The sequence below is a fragment of the Schistocerca americana genome, chromosome 10, assembly GCF_021461395.2.
Source record: "Schistocerca americana isolate TAMUIC-IGC-003095 chromosome 10, iqSchAmer2.1, whole genome shotgun sequence".
In the NCBI taxonomy this organism is placed as follows: Eukaryota; Metazoa; Arthropoda; class Insecta; order Orthoptera; family Acrididae; genus Schistocerca; species Schistocerca americana.
This window is the reverse complement of record NC_060128.1, coordinates 98895672-98914051: the sequence shown is the minus strand read 5'-3', so window position 1 is coordinate 98914051 and position 18380 is coordinate 98895672. Positions and strand designations below refer to the sequence as shown.

Here is an 18380-nt window from a genome sequence, read left to right as displayed (position 1 = left end):
ATGCGGTTACGGAGGGGGCATGTGTTCAGCACGCCGCTCTCCCGGCCGTGTGTCAGTTTCCGAGACCGGAGCCGCTACTTCTCAATCAGATAGCTCCTCAGTTTGACTCACAAGGGCTGAGTGCACCCCGCTTGCCAACAGCGCTCGGCAGACCGGATGGTCACCCATCCAAGTGCTAGCCCAGCCCGACAGCGCTTAACTTCGGTGATCTGACGGGGACCAGTGTTACCACTGCGGCAAGGCTGTTGGCGTACGAGAAACTACCAACTCTACTAATTACGATCGGATTGCGGTATGTTGTATGTTTATGCCATGACTAGGCAGCCAATTCCGTGCGCTGTCCCTGTATCACAGTCTGTAGAGGTCTACACTTCCAGTCACCTGATGGTAAACGGCATTGGTAATTTTGAACACTAAAAAAATTTTTAAGAATTACTGAAATACTGGTAGTCGGTCTTAGCAGCTGCTTTTGACCCATTTTTTCCGTGTATTAAAAACAAAAACTGGGTAGTTTTCGACATGTCATAATGGATCATTCCCTTGTGAGTGGTTGGGACAGCAATAGGTCGTATTAATTCTTATTCCACTGTGTACTCGTTGACGTTGACGATGACAAATGAGACCCCGAAGTTGCCGATATTTTTTTGCCTTGTCTTGGACTCTCGACCAGCGTTCACGATCCAGTCCCACGCTGCCCACTGCCCTCAAGTGGGCCGCAGCCAATGGGTTGGGATCCGCTTGCCTTCTAGGATCGCTTTGATGTCCGTCTCTCTGTCCGACTGTTAAAAACACTCTTTCTTAGACAATGCTAGACGAATCAGTTGAAATGTATGTCGAATATTGAGGCCTACAGTCCCTTAAACTCCCACCCCAAAATCCATAGGGTACATCCCGATGTATACAGGGTGGTCCATTGATCGTGACCGGGCCAAATATCTCACGAAATAAGCGTCAAACGAAAAAACTAAAAAGAGCGAGACTCGTCTAGCTTGAAGGGGGAAAACAGATGGTGCTATGGTTGGCCCGCTCGATGGCGCTGCCATAGGTCAAACGGATATCAACTACGTTTTTTTTAAATAAGAACCCCCATTTTTAATTACGTATTCGTGTAGAACGTAAAGAAATAAGAATGGTTTAGGACCACTTTTTTCGCTTTGTGATAGATGGTGCTGTAATAGTCACAAACGTATAAGTACGTGGTATCACGTAAGATTCCGCCAGTGCGGACGGTATTTGCTTCGTGATACATTACCCGTGTTAAAATGGACTGTTTACGAATTGCGGAAAAGGTCGATATCGTGTTGATGTTAGCTATTGTGATCAAAATGCCCGAAGGGTATGTGCTAAGTATGCTGCTCGGTATTCTGGAGCACATCATCCTAGTGTCCGGACCGTTCGCCGGATAGTTACGTTATTTAAGAAAACAGGAAGTGTTTAGCCACATGTGAAACGTCAACCACGACCTGCAACAAATGATGATGCCCAAGTAGGTGTCTTAGCTGCTGTCGCGGATAATCCGCACATCAGTAGCAGACAAATTGCGCGAGAATCGGGAATCTCAAAAACGTCGGTGTTGCGAATGCTACATCAACAACGATTGCACCCCTACCATATTTCTACACACCAGGAATTGCATGGCGATGACTTTGAACGTCGTGTACAGTTCTGCCACTGGGCACAAGGGAAATTATGGACGATGGCAGATTTTTTGCATGCGCTCTATTTAGCGACGAAACGTCATTCAGCAACAGCGGTAACGTAAACCGGCATAATATGCACTATTGGGCAACGGAAAATCCACCATGGCTGCGACAAGTGGAACATCAGCGACCTTGACGGGTTAATGTATAATGCGGCATTATGGGAGGAGGGATAATTGCCCCCCCCCCCCCCCCCATTTTATCGATGGCAATCTAAATGGTGCAATGTATGCTGATTTCGTATGTAATGTTCTACCGATGTTACTACAAGATGTTTCACTGCATGACAGAATGGCAATGTACTTCCAACATGATGGATGTCCGGCACATAGCTCGCGTGCGGTTGAAGCGGTATTGAATAGCATATTTCATGACAGATGGATTGGCCCGCACGTTCACCGGATCTGACGTCCCCGGATTTCTTTCTGTGGGGAAAGTTGACGTATATTTGCTGTCGTGCTCCACCGAAAACGCCTGACAACATGCGTCAGCGCATTGTCAATGCATGTGCGAACATTACGGAAGCCCAACTACTCGCTGTTGAGAGGAAAGTCGTAACACATATTGCCAAATGCATTGAGGTTGACGGACATCATTTTGAGCATTGATTGCATTAATATGGTATTTACAGGTAATCACGCTGTAACAGCATGCCTCCTCAGATATGATAAGTTCCCAAAAGTACATGTATCACATTGGGACAACCGAAATACAATGTTCAAACGTACCTGCGTCCTGTATTTTAATTTAAAAAACTTACCTGTTACCAACTGTTCGTCTAAAATTGTGAGCCATATGTTTGCGACTATTGCAGCGCCATCTATCACAAAGAAAAAAAATGGTCCAACTAAAACATTGATATTTCTTTACGTACTACACGAATATGTAATAAAAATGTGGGTTCCTATTTTAAAAAAGCGCAGTTGATAACCGTTTGACCTATGGCAGCGCCATCTAGCGGGCCAACCATACCGCCATCTGGTTTCCCCTTCAAGCTAGACGAGATTCGTTCTTTGTAGTTTTTTCGTTTCTCGCCTATTTCGTGAGATATTTGGCCCAGTCAATATCAATGGACCACCCTGTATATGTTAAACCTGGAGAGCGGGAGAAAGGAAAAGAAAGGGAGGGGATCACTGCTATCTGCAGTGTCGGGACATTACGCGGAATCAGCGGCGACGTGTGACAATGTGTACCAGACCGGGATTCGAACCCGGGACTACATACTTACAACGCAGGTGCGTTAAACGCTGCGCCATCCAGAACACAGCGTTATCGTAGCTGCGCGGACTATCGGCATGCATCATGGACGATCCACATTTTAGGTACAATTAAGCTTCGACTTGTACCTAAATGTGAAATTTGTGGCTGTACTGACTTAACACTGAATATCATCTCCAGTTCTCCTTGGTATTAGTCCAAAAGTTTGAAGATATATCGGCTGACGGTTTTCCCTGGCTTCTCATTACAGCTAAGAGTGAAACTTCAAAGCTGAACACTATTTACAGACGACCAATATAACCTGAAGAAAGGGTAGTCTTTATACTCTTTGATTTATTGCAAGTGGAAAATGTTCAAATGTGTGTGAATTCCTAAGGGACCAAACTGCTGAGGTCATTGGTCCCTAGACTTACACACTACTCAAACTAACTTACGCTAAGAACAACACACACACACACCCATGCTCGAGGGAGGACTCGAACCTCCGGCGGGAGGGGCCGCACAATCCGTGACAAGGCGCCTCAAACCGCTCGGCCACTCGGCGCGGCTGCAAGTGGAGAAATTTATGTTAATGACGGCTTCACATTTTATTAGCTACTGCATGCCAGTTTCTGATGTGTGCAATGATACATGTGAAGCACTTCAACGATATCATATATAAGGATGTTGTAATGTAATAAAATAAATTTTTTAAATTTGTAACTCTTTTTCTTTGCTATCAGTGTAATGTAATAGAATGAATATGAGCCGTGACGTATATAAAAAAAGGAACACACTTTAATGCAATGGCTCAGCATAAAAGAGAAGTAACTAATGTAGGAATATTATTAACAGTGTAATATGTTGTTTAATTTAGCCCTACGTGTATAAGCTCTCAGTTCTCAGGGTAGTTACGTAATCGTTGATAATTAATTGTCCTTTTCTTATCTATCCAACACTAGGCTAGTGAGAAGTCATGTGCTTATTGCACCAGAGAATATTTGCCAAGTCTGTTAGGTGTACACTACTGTAGTACTTAACTTAATATCGTGATTTCGTCTCGATTCCCCAATATAAGATAACAAGAGTAGCATCTACAAATGAAATCCTATAATGGAACTGGAATCCTGTGACCAGACCTTTTTTATCTGGGATGTTATCTCCTTATATAAAGAAAATCTGTAAATAAGATTGTTAAATTATTAGTAGCTGTCTCCGGTCTCGTGGGATCTGAAATAAAGTTAATTGTTCCAACCGACGGACGTCTCGTAGATGAGCTAAAAGAAAGATATTAAAAATTTTTCTAAGATGGCGCCTAACAATGAAAATTCTTTGTTAAGGCCCATATCTACTTAAGGCAATACAGGTATCAGACTAACAATAGATTGACCACATACACAAATTCTTTTGACAAAATAACCATTATATTTTTCGGGTTTTAAGTACAACTTACATTATCAGCTGGTACAGCAAGATGACCTTTACACAAAAACGTCCTCTTAGGTCCGAATCCAAGCAGATACGGTAAGTGAAAGACAAAGGAAAGATAGTTCATGCATAGACGCGCAAGAGTCCATGGATTAACATGTCCATTGTAGTTCTATCTCTTCTTCTATGGCGTACTTGTCGATTATTTATAAAATTTATCGTAATATTTAGTTTACATTTTTTTTAAACCCCAGTCCACCCAGAAGAAACAGTACAATGTATAATGAAAATGTCAATAAAATAAGAATAATGAAATATACGTACAAACTGTAACGCGAGCTCTATACATATTACAAAGTAAAGTACCCCACCGCATTTTTCTTTATGTTAGGTTAATCTCAGGGACTGCTACAAGGCTTCTGAAATGGTTTTCACTGATAGACTGACTGACGAGCAACGTTTCTGTACATTACTACACAGACAAACTACGTTGTGAACAAGTCATCTGGCTATAGATGCCGGCATCTGTGTGAAGCCAGGGCGAGTCCCTAGTCAAGAATAAACATTATGTTATCCATCAGTTGTAATGCAAACAGATTACATTCTTAATATCAACACTGCCATACTTCTAATTGTAAGAGTGTTAAGAAGATTTGTACATGAATGAACTAAAAGTATTTAACTATTGACCGATTTATTTTAGGTCATGGTGAATCGTCTATGATGTACTACCGTGGCTCACTAAGATCTATTGTTCCTAGCGTTTTGCCTAGAGCTGCTTTGGACGTCTTCACGGGTGCTTCTTGTTCCCATAAGTCTTGCAAAAGTGATATTTTTTTGTGAGTCACCAGTCTTCTCACGAATTCCTTTCCTGTGCTAACCTCTCCATGTCGCAGTAACACTTGCAACCTACATCCTCAATTAGTTGCTGGATGTATTCCAGTCTCTGTCTTGCTCTAGAGTTTCCGCCCTCTACCGTTCTCTCTAGTACTATGGGAGTTATTCCCCGGTGTCTTAACAGATGTCCCATCATCCTGTCCCTTCCCTTGTCAGCGTTTTCTACACATTCCTTTCCCCTCCGATTCTGCGAAAACTTCCTCATTCCTTACCCTATCCGTCCAGTTAATTTTCAACATTCGTCTGTAGTACCACACCTCAAATGCTTAGATTCTCTTCTGTTCTGATTTTCCCACAGACCATGTTTCACTACCATATAATGCTGTGCTCCAAACGTTCTCAGAAATTTCTGCCTCAAATTAAGACATACATTTGATACTAATAGACTTCTCTTGGCCAGGAATGTCTTTTTTGCCAGTGTTAGTCTGCTTTTGACGTCGTTCTTGCTTCATCCGTCATTGGTTATTGCGCTGCTTAGGTTGCAGAATTCCTTAACTTCATCTGCTTCGTAACCATCAATCGTGATGTAAAATTTCTCTCTGTTCTCGTATCTGCTACTTCTCATTACTTTCGTCTGTCTTCGATTTACTCGCAGTCTATATTCTGTACTCATTAGACTCTTCATTCCATTCAGCGTATCATGCAATTCTTGTTAACTTTCACTCAGGATAGCAATGTCATCAGCGAATTCACCTTGAATTTTAATTCTACTACTGAACTTTTATTTTATTTCTACCATTGACCCTCCCATGTACAGATTGAACAGCAGGGGCGAAATATTACAATCCTGTCTTACATCCTTCTTAACCCCAGCACTTCGTTCTTGGTTGTCCACTCTTATCATCCCCTTTTAGTTGTTGTACATATCGTATATCACCTGTCTCTCCTCATAGCTTACCCCTATTTTTCTCAGAATTTCGAACATCTTGCGCCATTTTACATTGTTGGACGCTTTTTCCTGGGTGACAAATCCTATAATTTTGTCTTGCTTTCTTTTTTCTTTAATCTTTCTTCCATTATCAACCTCTAGGTCAGAATTGCCTCTTTGGTGCCTCTCCCATTCCTAAAGCCAAACTTATGGACATTTAACACATCATCAGTTTTCTTTTCCATTTTTCTGTATGTTATTCTAGTCATCAGGTGGGATGCATGAGCTCTTAAGCTGATTGTGCAATAATTATCGCACCTGTCGGTTCTTCCAGTCTTCGGAATCGTGTGGACGATATTTTTTGGAAATTCGGGTTGTATGTCGCCAGACTCGTATGTTGTACAGAGCAACATTTGGAATGTTATCTATCCTTTCTGCTTTATTTGTTGTTAAGTCCTCCAAAGCTCTCTTAAATTGTGATTCTAATACTGGATCCCCTATCTCCTCTAAATCGACTCCAGTTCCTTCTTGTATCACATCAGACAAACCTTCCCTCTCATAGAGACTTCAGTGTACTCTTTCCACCCATCCTCTCTCACCTCTCCATTTAACAGCGAAATTCACTTTGCACTCTTAACAATACAGTATACTTTCCCGGCTCAATATTACGTAAAAATCAACACCTATTTCTTTCAGGCATTGTTTATAATATATACGTTTTACAGATTTTTTGTTCATATCAGGTAATACAGCACACTTTCTAAACAAATTAGAAGTATTTTGAATATTTTTGAACCTGTTCCCAAAATGCTTCCTCAAATTGAGGTACCATTTAATCCAATGTCATACATTTGAAGGAGACCAAATTTTTACCAGATATCATGACATGATGGCTGAGGCACTAGACCTATTTAATTGCACCTATTATGTGTATCACATCTTACATTTTAATTTTTATAATTTTTTTCCTAATAAAAAGATATTTTTTCTATATTTCAATAAAGCTTAGGTCTACTACCTAAGTATGGACTATTGCAAATCACAGAAAAAAATTAGAGCAATTCTGTATAAAGTTTAGGAAATATTTGTACCTGAATTCTGAAAAATACAACTTAAGGGAAATTGCAAATGAAGATATGAGTCCACTTAAACTGTGCCTCAGAACATTCCTGAAGCATAGTCTTCATCCTGCAGCATTTCTTCATCTTTAAGCTTTCTCTTGGCATTCCTTTTAGCACTTCTTGCTTCTTTGGTAACTTGAAGAGCGAATCTTTCAGCTTCATGCAACCATTGTCTGTCCCACACAAGCAATTGATCTTCCATATTAGAGCCACATTTTATGCCTAAATGTCTCAGGACTTCCAACCTTCCTATCACTCCATCATTGAAACACCAACTTTTCTTCTTCTTCTTCGTTTCACCCAACTTTGGGGTACGTTGAATCAATCACTTCTGTGTGTTCTGTGCCTTTCTTTTCGCCCAGTACTGCTTCATTCTTTCTGATCTTGCTTTTCTTTCCTCATCAGAGATGACAATCGTTCTTTTCTTTCTATTTTGGAGCTGGAATCCCTCTTTTCTGTCTTTGCTTATCATTTTTGCGGTCCTGTCTGTGAGCATTTTTTCTGTGATGTGTAGTTCTCTTAAGTCTTTCTCTGTTTGGATAAACCAATTTGGTTTGGATTTTTTATTCCTGAAGTAGTCAAACATTCTTTTTGTAAGTCTATTTGGGTTCATTCTGAGAATGTGCCCATAAAACTCAATTCTTCTTTTCCTCATTGTATCCGAAAGTTTTTCTGTGGTTTTGTAGAGTGTTTCATTTTCGGTATGAATTAGTTTGTCGTTATGAAATTTGGGGCCTAAAATTTTTCTCAATATTTTTCTTTCTTTGATCTCTAGCCTTTCAATTGGGCCATGGTTAGTGATAGATAATGTCTCAGCTGCATATAGTGCTTCTGGTTTAATGACAGTGTTGTAATGTTTTATTTTTGAATTCCATGAGAGGAACTTTTTATTATAAGTATTTTTAGTAAGCTGAAAGGCTAGTTCAACTTTGTTTCTTCTTAATTCTATTACTTTTTTCTCAAGGGCGTTCCAGCTAATCCATTCACCAAGATATTTGAATTCTTTAACAATTTCGATCTTTTGGTCTCTTACTTTAAGATATTTCATTGGCTTTTTTATATTTGTGATGATTTTGGTTTTTTCAAAAGAAATTTTAAGGCCTATTTTCTCTGCTTGTTTCTGTAATTCGAGGATCTGTTCTTTGGCTTCTTCCCATGTTTCAGCTAGTAGGGCCATATCATCTGCAAATGCTAGGCAATTAACCTTGATGCCTTTGTTTTTTGTTCCTAGTCGGATTCCACTATTGATTTTCTTGTTCCATTCTCTTACTATTTTTTCTAGGGCACAGTTAAATAACAATGGAGAGAGTCCATCACCTTGTCCTACTCCAGTTTTTATCTCAAATAGGTCTGAGAGTTCTCCCATAAATTTAATTTTGGAGTATGTGTTGGTGATGGTTTCTCTAATTAGGTTTGTAGTTTTATTGTCTAGGTTCAATTCTTTTAATATGGAGATTAGAGATTCCCTGTCTATGGAGTCGTACGCCTTTGGAAAGTCAATGAATGTGATGACATACGCTTTTGCTCTCGATTTTTGGTAGGCCATAAGATTTTTGAGGTTTAGAATTTGTTCTGGGCAGGATCTTCCCTTTCTGAAGCCTGCCTGGTATTCTCCAAGTTGACAATCTAGCTGGGGTTCTGCTCTGTTCAAAAGGACTTTAGACAGTATTTTGTATGTTACGTCAAGGAGCGAAATCCCTCTGTAATTGTTGGGGTCTGTTCTGGATCCCCTCTTATGAATTGGGTGAATGAGGGCCATCTTCCATTCATCCGGAATTCTTTCTGTTTTCCATATTTCTTCAAATATGTTTTGGAGAGATTCTATGGCATTTCTATTGACATTTTTCCACAGTTCAGCTGTAATTTGGTTCTCTCCCGAAGCCTTATAGTTTTTGAGATTCAAAATGATTGATTGTAGTTCCTCGACGGTGGGTGGTTCTGAGTTAGGACTTGTTGAAGTTGAGTTGCTGAAATTCATTTTTTCAATTGGTTCTTTACAGTTGAGAAGGTTTCTGAAATATTCCCTCAAAATTTTGCAATTATCCCTGTTGTTGTGTGCAATATTACCATTTTTATCTTGTAATTGGAGTGTCGGTGGGCTGTACTTGGTTATTTTTTGTTTAAAAGTTCTGTAAAAGCTCCTAGTCTTGTTTTTGTTGAAGTCTTCGTTGATCTGCAAAAGGAGTTGATCTTCTTGTGCTTTTTTAATTCCAACTTTTAATGTATTTAGTCCTACAAAAACATTCTTGGGTAATCTTTCCCATATGCAATGGCTGAAACTTTCATTTGTGTTCTGAGTGCTCCCATGAAGACGTTTAGTAGGCAAAACAGGGTCACTCAGGTCTCTAAAAATTGGTTTTATTTCATTCATAACAGGCTCAGGAAGAGAATGCTTATGATGTTATATTTGACCACTTTCTTTTGCTTTTTGGCAACCACACCAAGAATCTGCTCCTTTAGGGCAAAGTCCGTGAAAAGGGTGGTCATCTGTGGACAACTTATGAAACTAGGTGGCCCGTACAGCTTTTCTCATTGCTGTAACATCATTCAGAGGTGCATTTCGTCTAATGGCCAGTTCACAATAATTCTGAAGAATGTCTGTTTCTGTCAATCTGCCTCGGCCAGACAGAGGATTTCCATCCGATAGCAACTTTCCTTTCATTTCTCCTCGTAGCTCCCTCAATCTAGCACACATGTCCACATGTCCATAACACTCCAGTTTGGTTACAAAGGTATCATCATTGAACTTATTAATTTTATTGAAAACTTTAGAGTCCCCATCACCTAGGTACCTCGAATACATAACGTTATAAATAGGCAGCGACCTCTGAAATATTTTCAGAGCACCATCATATTCCATAACTCCACTATAACCATCATAATTTTTAGAACACGGATGCTCAATATGTCCTTCAGTGCTGCCATGGCAGGCGTGGCAGTACTTAGATAAGCACTCAACATCACCAACTTTTCCATTCTCCAGAGAAGTATCACTTACAACACCATTCAAGGAACGATTTCCTCGACGTTGACATGGCCCATCAAGTGCACCAGCAAATTCCCTGGTTCCAGTAATATTTACAGTTTCTTCTACTGCACGTTTCATAGATGCTTTAGACACAACCCTCAAGGCACCTAAAAGTATTTTTATGTACTTGCTGGACCTACTGCAAGGTGGAGGAAGGTCCACCAAACAGCAAAACATTTGAGCAGCCTTTTTTCCTTTTCCTATTGCACCCATTGCATACACTAACTTCAAATTCATATCATATGATTTATGCACAATGTTTGAAGTCATTTCCGAGCTGGATTTATTGCAGGATCTACATAGAACAACTAAATTTGATGCTAAACCCTTCTTCATAGCCAGCCAGGGTGGCCGAGCGGTTCAAGGCGCTACAGTCTGGAACCGCGCGACCGCTTCTGTCGCAGGTTCGAATCCTGCCTCGGGCATGGATGTGTGGGATGTCCTTAGGTGAGTTAGGTTTAAGTAGTTCTAAGCTCTAGGGGACTGATGACCTTAGAAGTAAAGTCCCATAGTGCTCAAAGCCATTTGAACCTTCTTAATACTTTGTTGTTCAGTTGTTTCCAGACAGCCTACACCATCACATTGTTTACATTTCGCCTCTTCCTTTATCAAAGAAGATAAGATTCCTACATCAACAACAACAAATCCACTACAAACAGCGTCATTGTTAAGACAAACCGTGTGGCTTGCTTTATTTGTGAACAGGTTACCACGGAATTTCCTTTTATTGAATTTCTTGATGCGTGTCATAGTTCGTATTTATTGCACAATAAAGGATATGCACTTCCGCAAATATATGTAGCACTTGGGCAGCAAACATTCAGTAACACGTGAACAAACTGCTTCAGGAAAACGAAAGTAAATACTAGCAAAGATAATCATGTACAGACACTCGAAACCTGCACTGTTAGTAACATATACAACGTATCATACGCATAATCTCTGGAAGCAGGAAGTTCACAGTTCCTTTCTAAATAATACTGATTTCTGTAACAGAAATAAAGGGGGGCGTGTTGGCATACATGACCGTAGCTTTACAATTACATATAGGTCATTTGTCATTTGAAACCCTATAATGTATGTATCAATGTAATCACGAAAGACTATAGAATTTAATAAAGTCATAAAAATTTTCGAATTTTCCACCATTTATAAGTACCCTGTATCCTTAATGCTACCACCGTTGCTTTTAATTTCACCGAAAGTTGTTACTTTTTTACATGCTGAGTCAATCCTTCCGACAATCACTTCTTTTTAATTGCTTCAGATTTTTCATGCAGGCATTTCGTCTTAGCTCTCCTGCACTTCATATTTTTTTCATTCCTCAGAGACTTGCATTTCTATTTTCGTGAATTCCCTTAACATTTTTGTACTTCCTTGTTTCATCGATCAACTGAAGTATTTCCTCACTTACCCACGGGTTCTTCGCAGCTACCTTCTTTGCACCTATGTTTTTCTTTCCAACTTCTGTGATTGCCCTTTTTAGAAATGTCCTTTGCTTTTCAACTGTACTGCGTACTGAGCTATTCCTTATTGCTGTATCTATAGGCTTAAAAAATTCAAGCATACCTCGTCATGCCTTAGTACTTCCGTATCCGACTTATTTACGTATTGATTCTTTCTGACTGTTAAACTTCAGCATACTCTGCACTACTACTACATTGTGATTTAAGTCTATATCTGCTCCTGGATACGCCTTATAATCCACTATCTGATTTCGGAATCTCTGTCTGATCATGATGTAATCTAACTGAAATCTCCCGTATCACACGGCCTTTTCCCAGTATACCTCCTCCTCATGTGATTCTTGAACAGAGTATTCGCTATTACTAGCTGAAATTTATTACAGAACTCAATTAGTCTCTCTCCTCTCTCATTCCTTGTCCCAAGCCCATATTCTCTATATTATCCCTTCCTTTCTGTGGTTATTAATTACTGTTATTAGTATTAAGTGAAACACTAGAAATTCATAATATAGTATATATAGATTTGTATGTGGCCAAAGATAAATATTAAATTATGTTTCAAATAAGTGCCAGGCTCCCTACAAATTATTTCAAATGCTTTCGGCGAAACGTAATGCAGACTAAGTGCACGGACCTAGAATAAATCGTATCTTTGGAAGTATGCATTTTTTGACGAAATAAAATTAGTGAAGCCTTGCACTTAAGTTAATTGAATAACTTGAAATGATTCTTTCTGCTCCAGCTGTGGTGATATGTTACACAAAAAAAAAAAAAAAAAAAAAAAAAAATTTAAATACGCCGCGTAATGGTGGCCAATTGCAAAAATCACCGCTGCTCGCTTTGCAGAGACTGAAAAAATGGTAAATAACTTCTTGCAATTATTAATTCAGGAAGAAGTGTTTGGATGGGTTTTTTAAGTAATACAGTGCACTCACATTTTGTAAATATATTTCCACTAAGCACAGAATACACACTTATTTGCTACGTACGAGAACAAATAGAACAAAAGCTACCGCTTTACAATAGCAAGCGTACCTTACACACAGCAGAAGAAATGATGTGACTCGAAGTGATTTTTAATTTTTTTTTCTCTTATATATAATGACAAAGATAATAATGTTAGTTTCGAGAACGTTATGCACTATGATCGCATCTAATATAAATAACGTCTTTTTACTACATTGCAATCGGTATAGTCTGTCTTTGAAGCTAATTTAATACATTTTCATAATTAATTAGTCGTTTATGTCCACGTAATATTATTTAGAGTCCTTTTATTATTTACTTCAAATATATCGGCTTGAATATTTCAAAAGGGACACTATATCTCCTGTAACCTTTTCTTTTGCTCCTTCCCCATGATTATTAGATTTTCATCTCCCCTGTATTTTTTCAATATCGTCATATACTTTCTCTATCTGTTCATCTTCAGCTTGCGACGTCGGCATGTATACCTGAACTATCTTTGTCGATGTTGGTTTGCTGTCGATTCTGATAAGAACGACTGTATCACTGAATCGTTCACAATAACCCACTCCCTTCCCCTACCTTCCTAATCATAACGAATCGTACTCCCATTATACCATTCTCTGCTGCTGATGATATTACCATACACTCATCTGATCAGAAACCCTTCTCTTCTTTCCATTTCACTTCACTGGCCCCCACTGTATCTAGAATGAGCCTTTGCATTTCCATTTTTAGATTTTCCAGTTTTCCTACCACGTTCAAGCTTCCGACATTCCACGGCCTTACTTATAGAAAGTTATCCTTCGGTTGGTTACTCTCTTATGATGACGTCTCCTTGATAGTCCTCTCCCAGGGATCCGAATGGTGGACTATTCTGGAAGGTATCATCATGATATGAAACTTCCTGGCAGATTAAAACTGTGTGCCCGACCGAGACTCGAACTCTGGACCTTTGCCTTTCGTGGGCAAGTGCTCTACCATCTGAGCTACCGAAGCACGACTCACGCCCGGTACTCACAGCTTTACTTCTGCCAGTATCTCGTCTCCTACCTTCCAAACTTTACAGAAGCTCTCCTGCAAACCTTGCAGAACTAGCACTCCTGAAAGAAAGGATATAGCGGAGACATGGCTTAGCCACAGCCTGGGGGATGTTTCCAGAATGAGATTTTCACTCTGCAGCGGGGTGTGCACTGATATGAAACTTCCTGGCAGATTAAAACTGTGTGCCCGACCGAGACTCGAACTCGGGACCTTTGCCTTTCGCGGGCAAGTGCTCTACCATCTGAGTTCCGGGCGTGAGTCGTGCTTCGGGAGCTCAGATGGTAGAGCACTTGCCCGCGAAAGGCAAAAGTCCCGAGTTCGAGTCTCGGTCGGGCACACAGTTTTAATCTTCCAGGAAGTTTCATATCAGCGCACACCCCGCTGCAGAGTAAGAATCTCATTCTGGATCGTCATGATAGTTTTTCAATTGCACACCACATGTCCTCTGTACACACGATATGTGTTTTTAATGCAGTGGTTTACATTGCCTTCTGTATCCTCTTGCCGTTGATCATTGCTAATTCCACCTCCTTCAGGGGCAGTTTCCCACTCCAAGGACAAGACAGAGCCCTGAACTTCTATCCGCATCTCCGCCCTCTTTGACAAGGCCTTTTAGCGGAATGAGGGTGACTTCTTATGTCGGTAGTCTTCGGCCGCCAATATTGTTTATTAATCAAAATTTAACCGCTGGCGGGTTTCGAGCGCGGTTTGATTAGTAATCAGAGACGCTACCCCCTACACAACAACAACTGCTAAACAACTGCTTCCCTTACTTGTAATAAAAGAAGCTTATCAGTTCGGAAAAATTTTCCAGAACATAGCAGCAGACCGATGTTAAGCCCTCAGACCTCTAAAGGGTAAGCGCTCCCCTCTACAGACATGTGAAGTATATAAAATAGCATATACGTGTGGTAAGGTCTAAATTGAAACTTCTAGGGCTTGCAGAATTATAATGCTTCCGAACGCACGTGAGAACTCTTCAAGCTTTTGAAATAAAACAAATGTTAATTAATATTCGCAGTCTTCGTTCTTCATGTCTACAGATTTATTTCTCAACATAGTCCCGCTGATGAGGAGCACATTTCTCCCAACGTGAAACCAGTTTGATGATGCCGCAACTGTAGAATGTTTGGCATTGTTGACAGAGCCACACCCTCATCTCTGCTTGCACCGTTTCATCACTATCAAAGTGAAGTTCTCGAAGGTGTTCTACAAATTTTGCAAACGCATGAATGTCGGATGGGGCCAAATCGGGGCTGTATGTAGACTGATCGATGACAGTGAACCCAAGGTGTCGGATAGTTGCAGATGTCGCAGTGTTCATGTGTGATCTCGTATTGTCATGCAGAATGAAAGGGTGCTCCATATGCGGACGAACTTTTCGAATTCGAAACTCGATTACAGCACGCTGTCACGCTGTTTTCACGCACCAACATCGTTACGTCGCACACCGTCATGTCACACGCTGAAATTAGGAGACTTCGAGCGGGAGATGCTTGTAAATACTTAGGCACGAAGAATAAAGAGATTAGATTAGATTTAGATTAGATTAATTATTCATTCCATAGAACCATAAAAGAGCGAATCCTCCTGGATGTGGACATGTCAGATAAACACATTACAAAACTTTGAGGTTTGCCGACGACATTGTAATTCTGTCAGAGACAGCAAGGGATCTGGGAGAACAATTGAACGGAATAGACAGCGTTTTGAAAGAAGGTTATAAGATGAACATCAAAAAAGCAAAACGAGGATAATGGAATGTATTCGAATTAAGTTGGCTGATGCTGAGGGAATTAGATTAGGAAATGAGACATTTGAAGTAGTAGATGAGTTTTGCTGTTTGGGCAGCAAAATAACCGATGATGGTCGATGTAGGAAGGATATAAAATACAGACTGGCGATGGCAAGGAAAGCATTTCTGAAGAAGAGAAATTTGTTAACGTCGAGTATAGATTTAAGTGTCAGGAAGTCTTTTCTGAAAGTATTTATATGGAGTGTAGCTATGTATGTAAGTGAAACACGGACGATAAATAGTTTAGACAAGGAGAGAATAGAAGCTTTTGAAATGTGGTGCTACAGAAGAAATAGAAGGGATCGGTTGCTAGAACACATTCTGAGGCAACAAAGGATCATCAGTTCAGTATTGGAGGGAAGGGCGGTGGGTAAAAGTCGTAGAGCGAGATAAAGGCAAGAATACTCTAAACAGATTCAGAAGGGTGTAGGCTGCAGTAGTTACTCGGAGATGAAGAAGCTTGCGCAGGATAGAGTAGCATAGAGAGCAGCATCAAACCAGTCTCGGACTGAAGACCACAACAACAATAACAACAACAACAAGACCCAGGAGCTCTTCTTCACTTCAGTACTGTGAAACAAATCTTGCAGGAAACTATTTGTTTTCTGTACTTTGAGAGGACCACAATAAGAAAAAAGTGTCAAGTTATCTTGCATTCTGAAGTGCAGCCTTAAAAGCTATAAGCAGTTGTTTATATTCAATGCTGTGTAGCACATTTCCTCATCTTAAAGCCCATTTTGGAGCCCATTTTTACGAATAGCTTTTTTTAAAGTTTTGGTCCGTACTACTACTTCGGAAATATTAAAGAGCTTGTAGTGGTCGACATTTGTCTCACGGTGTTGAAGGTGAAGCAGTACACTTATAGATGCCTTGTAAGGTAAGCATTTTACGACCCATGTTCGACAGAGCTTTTTACTTCGACTGAGCGTTCCTGTAATATCCCTGATCATTTCTCTTGCTAGGCTGGTAAAGTTCGGCGTTCTGGCTCTAGATGGGCCAGCCGGGCTCGAAAAATTCCTGTGTCGTCCTCTGCCAGTGGTGCTCTCGGATGCAGCATCGATCAGTTGAGGAGCTCCTCAGTTGGCTCCAATAGGGTTGAGTGCGCCCCCTACCACCCCTCACACCGAGGTAAGAGCCCTGGCTAGACTGGGGCCGACCCCGCATCCCCCAAATGGGAATCAGCCGCACTGCTTTACAAGCATGGGGATAATTTTAAGCCGACCAGTGTGGCCGAACGGTTCTAGGCGCTATAGTCTGGGACCGCGTGACCGCTACTGTCACAGGTTCGAATCCTGCCTCGGGCGTGGATGTATGTGATGTCCTTAGATTAGTTAGGTTTAAGTAGTTCTAAGTTCTAGGGGACTCATGACCTCAGGTGTTAAGTCCCATAGTGCTCAGAGCCATTTGGACCCATTTTTTGATGACACAAAAGGAGAAGCCAACAAACTTAAGACATATATGGACAGCTGCTCACAGAATCGATAGACAAAGTTCACCTTTGAGAAACGGCAGTGCAGTAGTTTAGTTTCAGCTCTGACTAGTATTGTCTCGCCTGACCACATGTAAATGTCTACTGCATACCTTCCCCTGTCAAGCAGCGAGACCCATGGGAATCAGAAAGGCCTGTGAAGATTATTGTAAATATAATTGGAAAGGCAATAAGTAATAAAAATTTCAAAGCAGCCTTGATCACATAAACACATTCATTTAAATCCCAGTTCAATCTGTTTTAGACCACCATCAGCCTATAATTCAAAGATGGCAGGTGGAGACAGTGACACGGAGAAGGAACTGTATGTACAAGACATAGATGTCTGACACAAGCAGGAGCCACATATATAAGACAAAGATATCTCGTGTCTGCTCCGTGCCATTGTCTGCATCTGCCACCTGTGGAGTATGGTCTGATGGTGGTCTAAAACAGATTGAAACCGGTCACGATTTTTCAATAAATGTGTTTATGCAATCAAGACTGCTTTTTAACTGTTGTTGTTGTTGTTTTTGTTGTTGTGGTCTTCAGTCCTGGGACTGGTTTGATGCAGTTGTCCATGCTACTCTATCCTGTGCAAGCTTCTTCATCTCCCAGTACCTACTGCCACCTACATCCTTCTGAATCTGCTTAGTGTATTCATATCTTGGTCTCCCTCTACTATTTTTACCCTCCACGCTGCCCTCTAATACTAAATTGGTCATCCCTTGATGCCTCAGAACATATTCTACCAACTGATCCCTTCTTCTAGTCAAGTTGTGCCACAAACTCCTCTTCTCCCCAATTCTATTCAATACCTCCTCATTAATTATGTGATCTACGCATCTAATCTTCAGCATTCTTCTGTAGCACCACATTTCAAAAGCTTCTATTCTCTTCTTGTCCAAACTATTTATCGTTCATGCTTCGCTTCCATACATGGCTACAATCCATACAAATACTTTCAGAAACAACTTCCTGACACTTAAATTTATACTCGATGTTAAATTTCTCTTCTTGAGAAACGCTTTCCTTACCATTGCCAGTCTGTATTTTATATCGTCTCTACTTCGACCATCATACATTGTTTTGCTCCCCAAATAGCGAAACTCCCTTACTACTTTTAGTTAAATTTCTGAAAATGTCGAGGGCAGCTCAGGACAAAATTTCAGGGCCAAAAAATTCTTCTAGTCAAGTTGTGCCACAAACTCCTCTTCTCCCCAATTTTATCCAATACCTCCTCATTAATTATGTGATCTACGCATCTAATCTTCAGCATTCTTCTGTAGCACCACATTTCAAAAGCTTCTATTCTCTTCTTGTCCAAACTGTTTATCGTCCATGCTTCACTTCCATACATGGCTACAATCCATACAAATACTTTCAGAAACAACTTCCTGGC

At 40.4% G+C, this 18380-nt stretch overlaps 1 protein-coding gene and 1 pseudogene across 1 annotated transcript in view; one reads left to right on the top strand and one right to left on the bottom strand.

Moving 5' to 3' along the window:
• The window catches only part of LOC124552463 (aminomethyltransferase, mitochondrial), a 174590-nt gene that overhangs the window by 102364 nt on the left and 53846 nt on the right, over window positions 1–18380 (top strand). The gene's annotated exons all lie outside the window — the stretch shown is intronic.
• LOC124552750 lies at window positions 133–250 on the bottom strand (annotated as a pseudogene).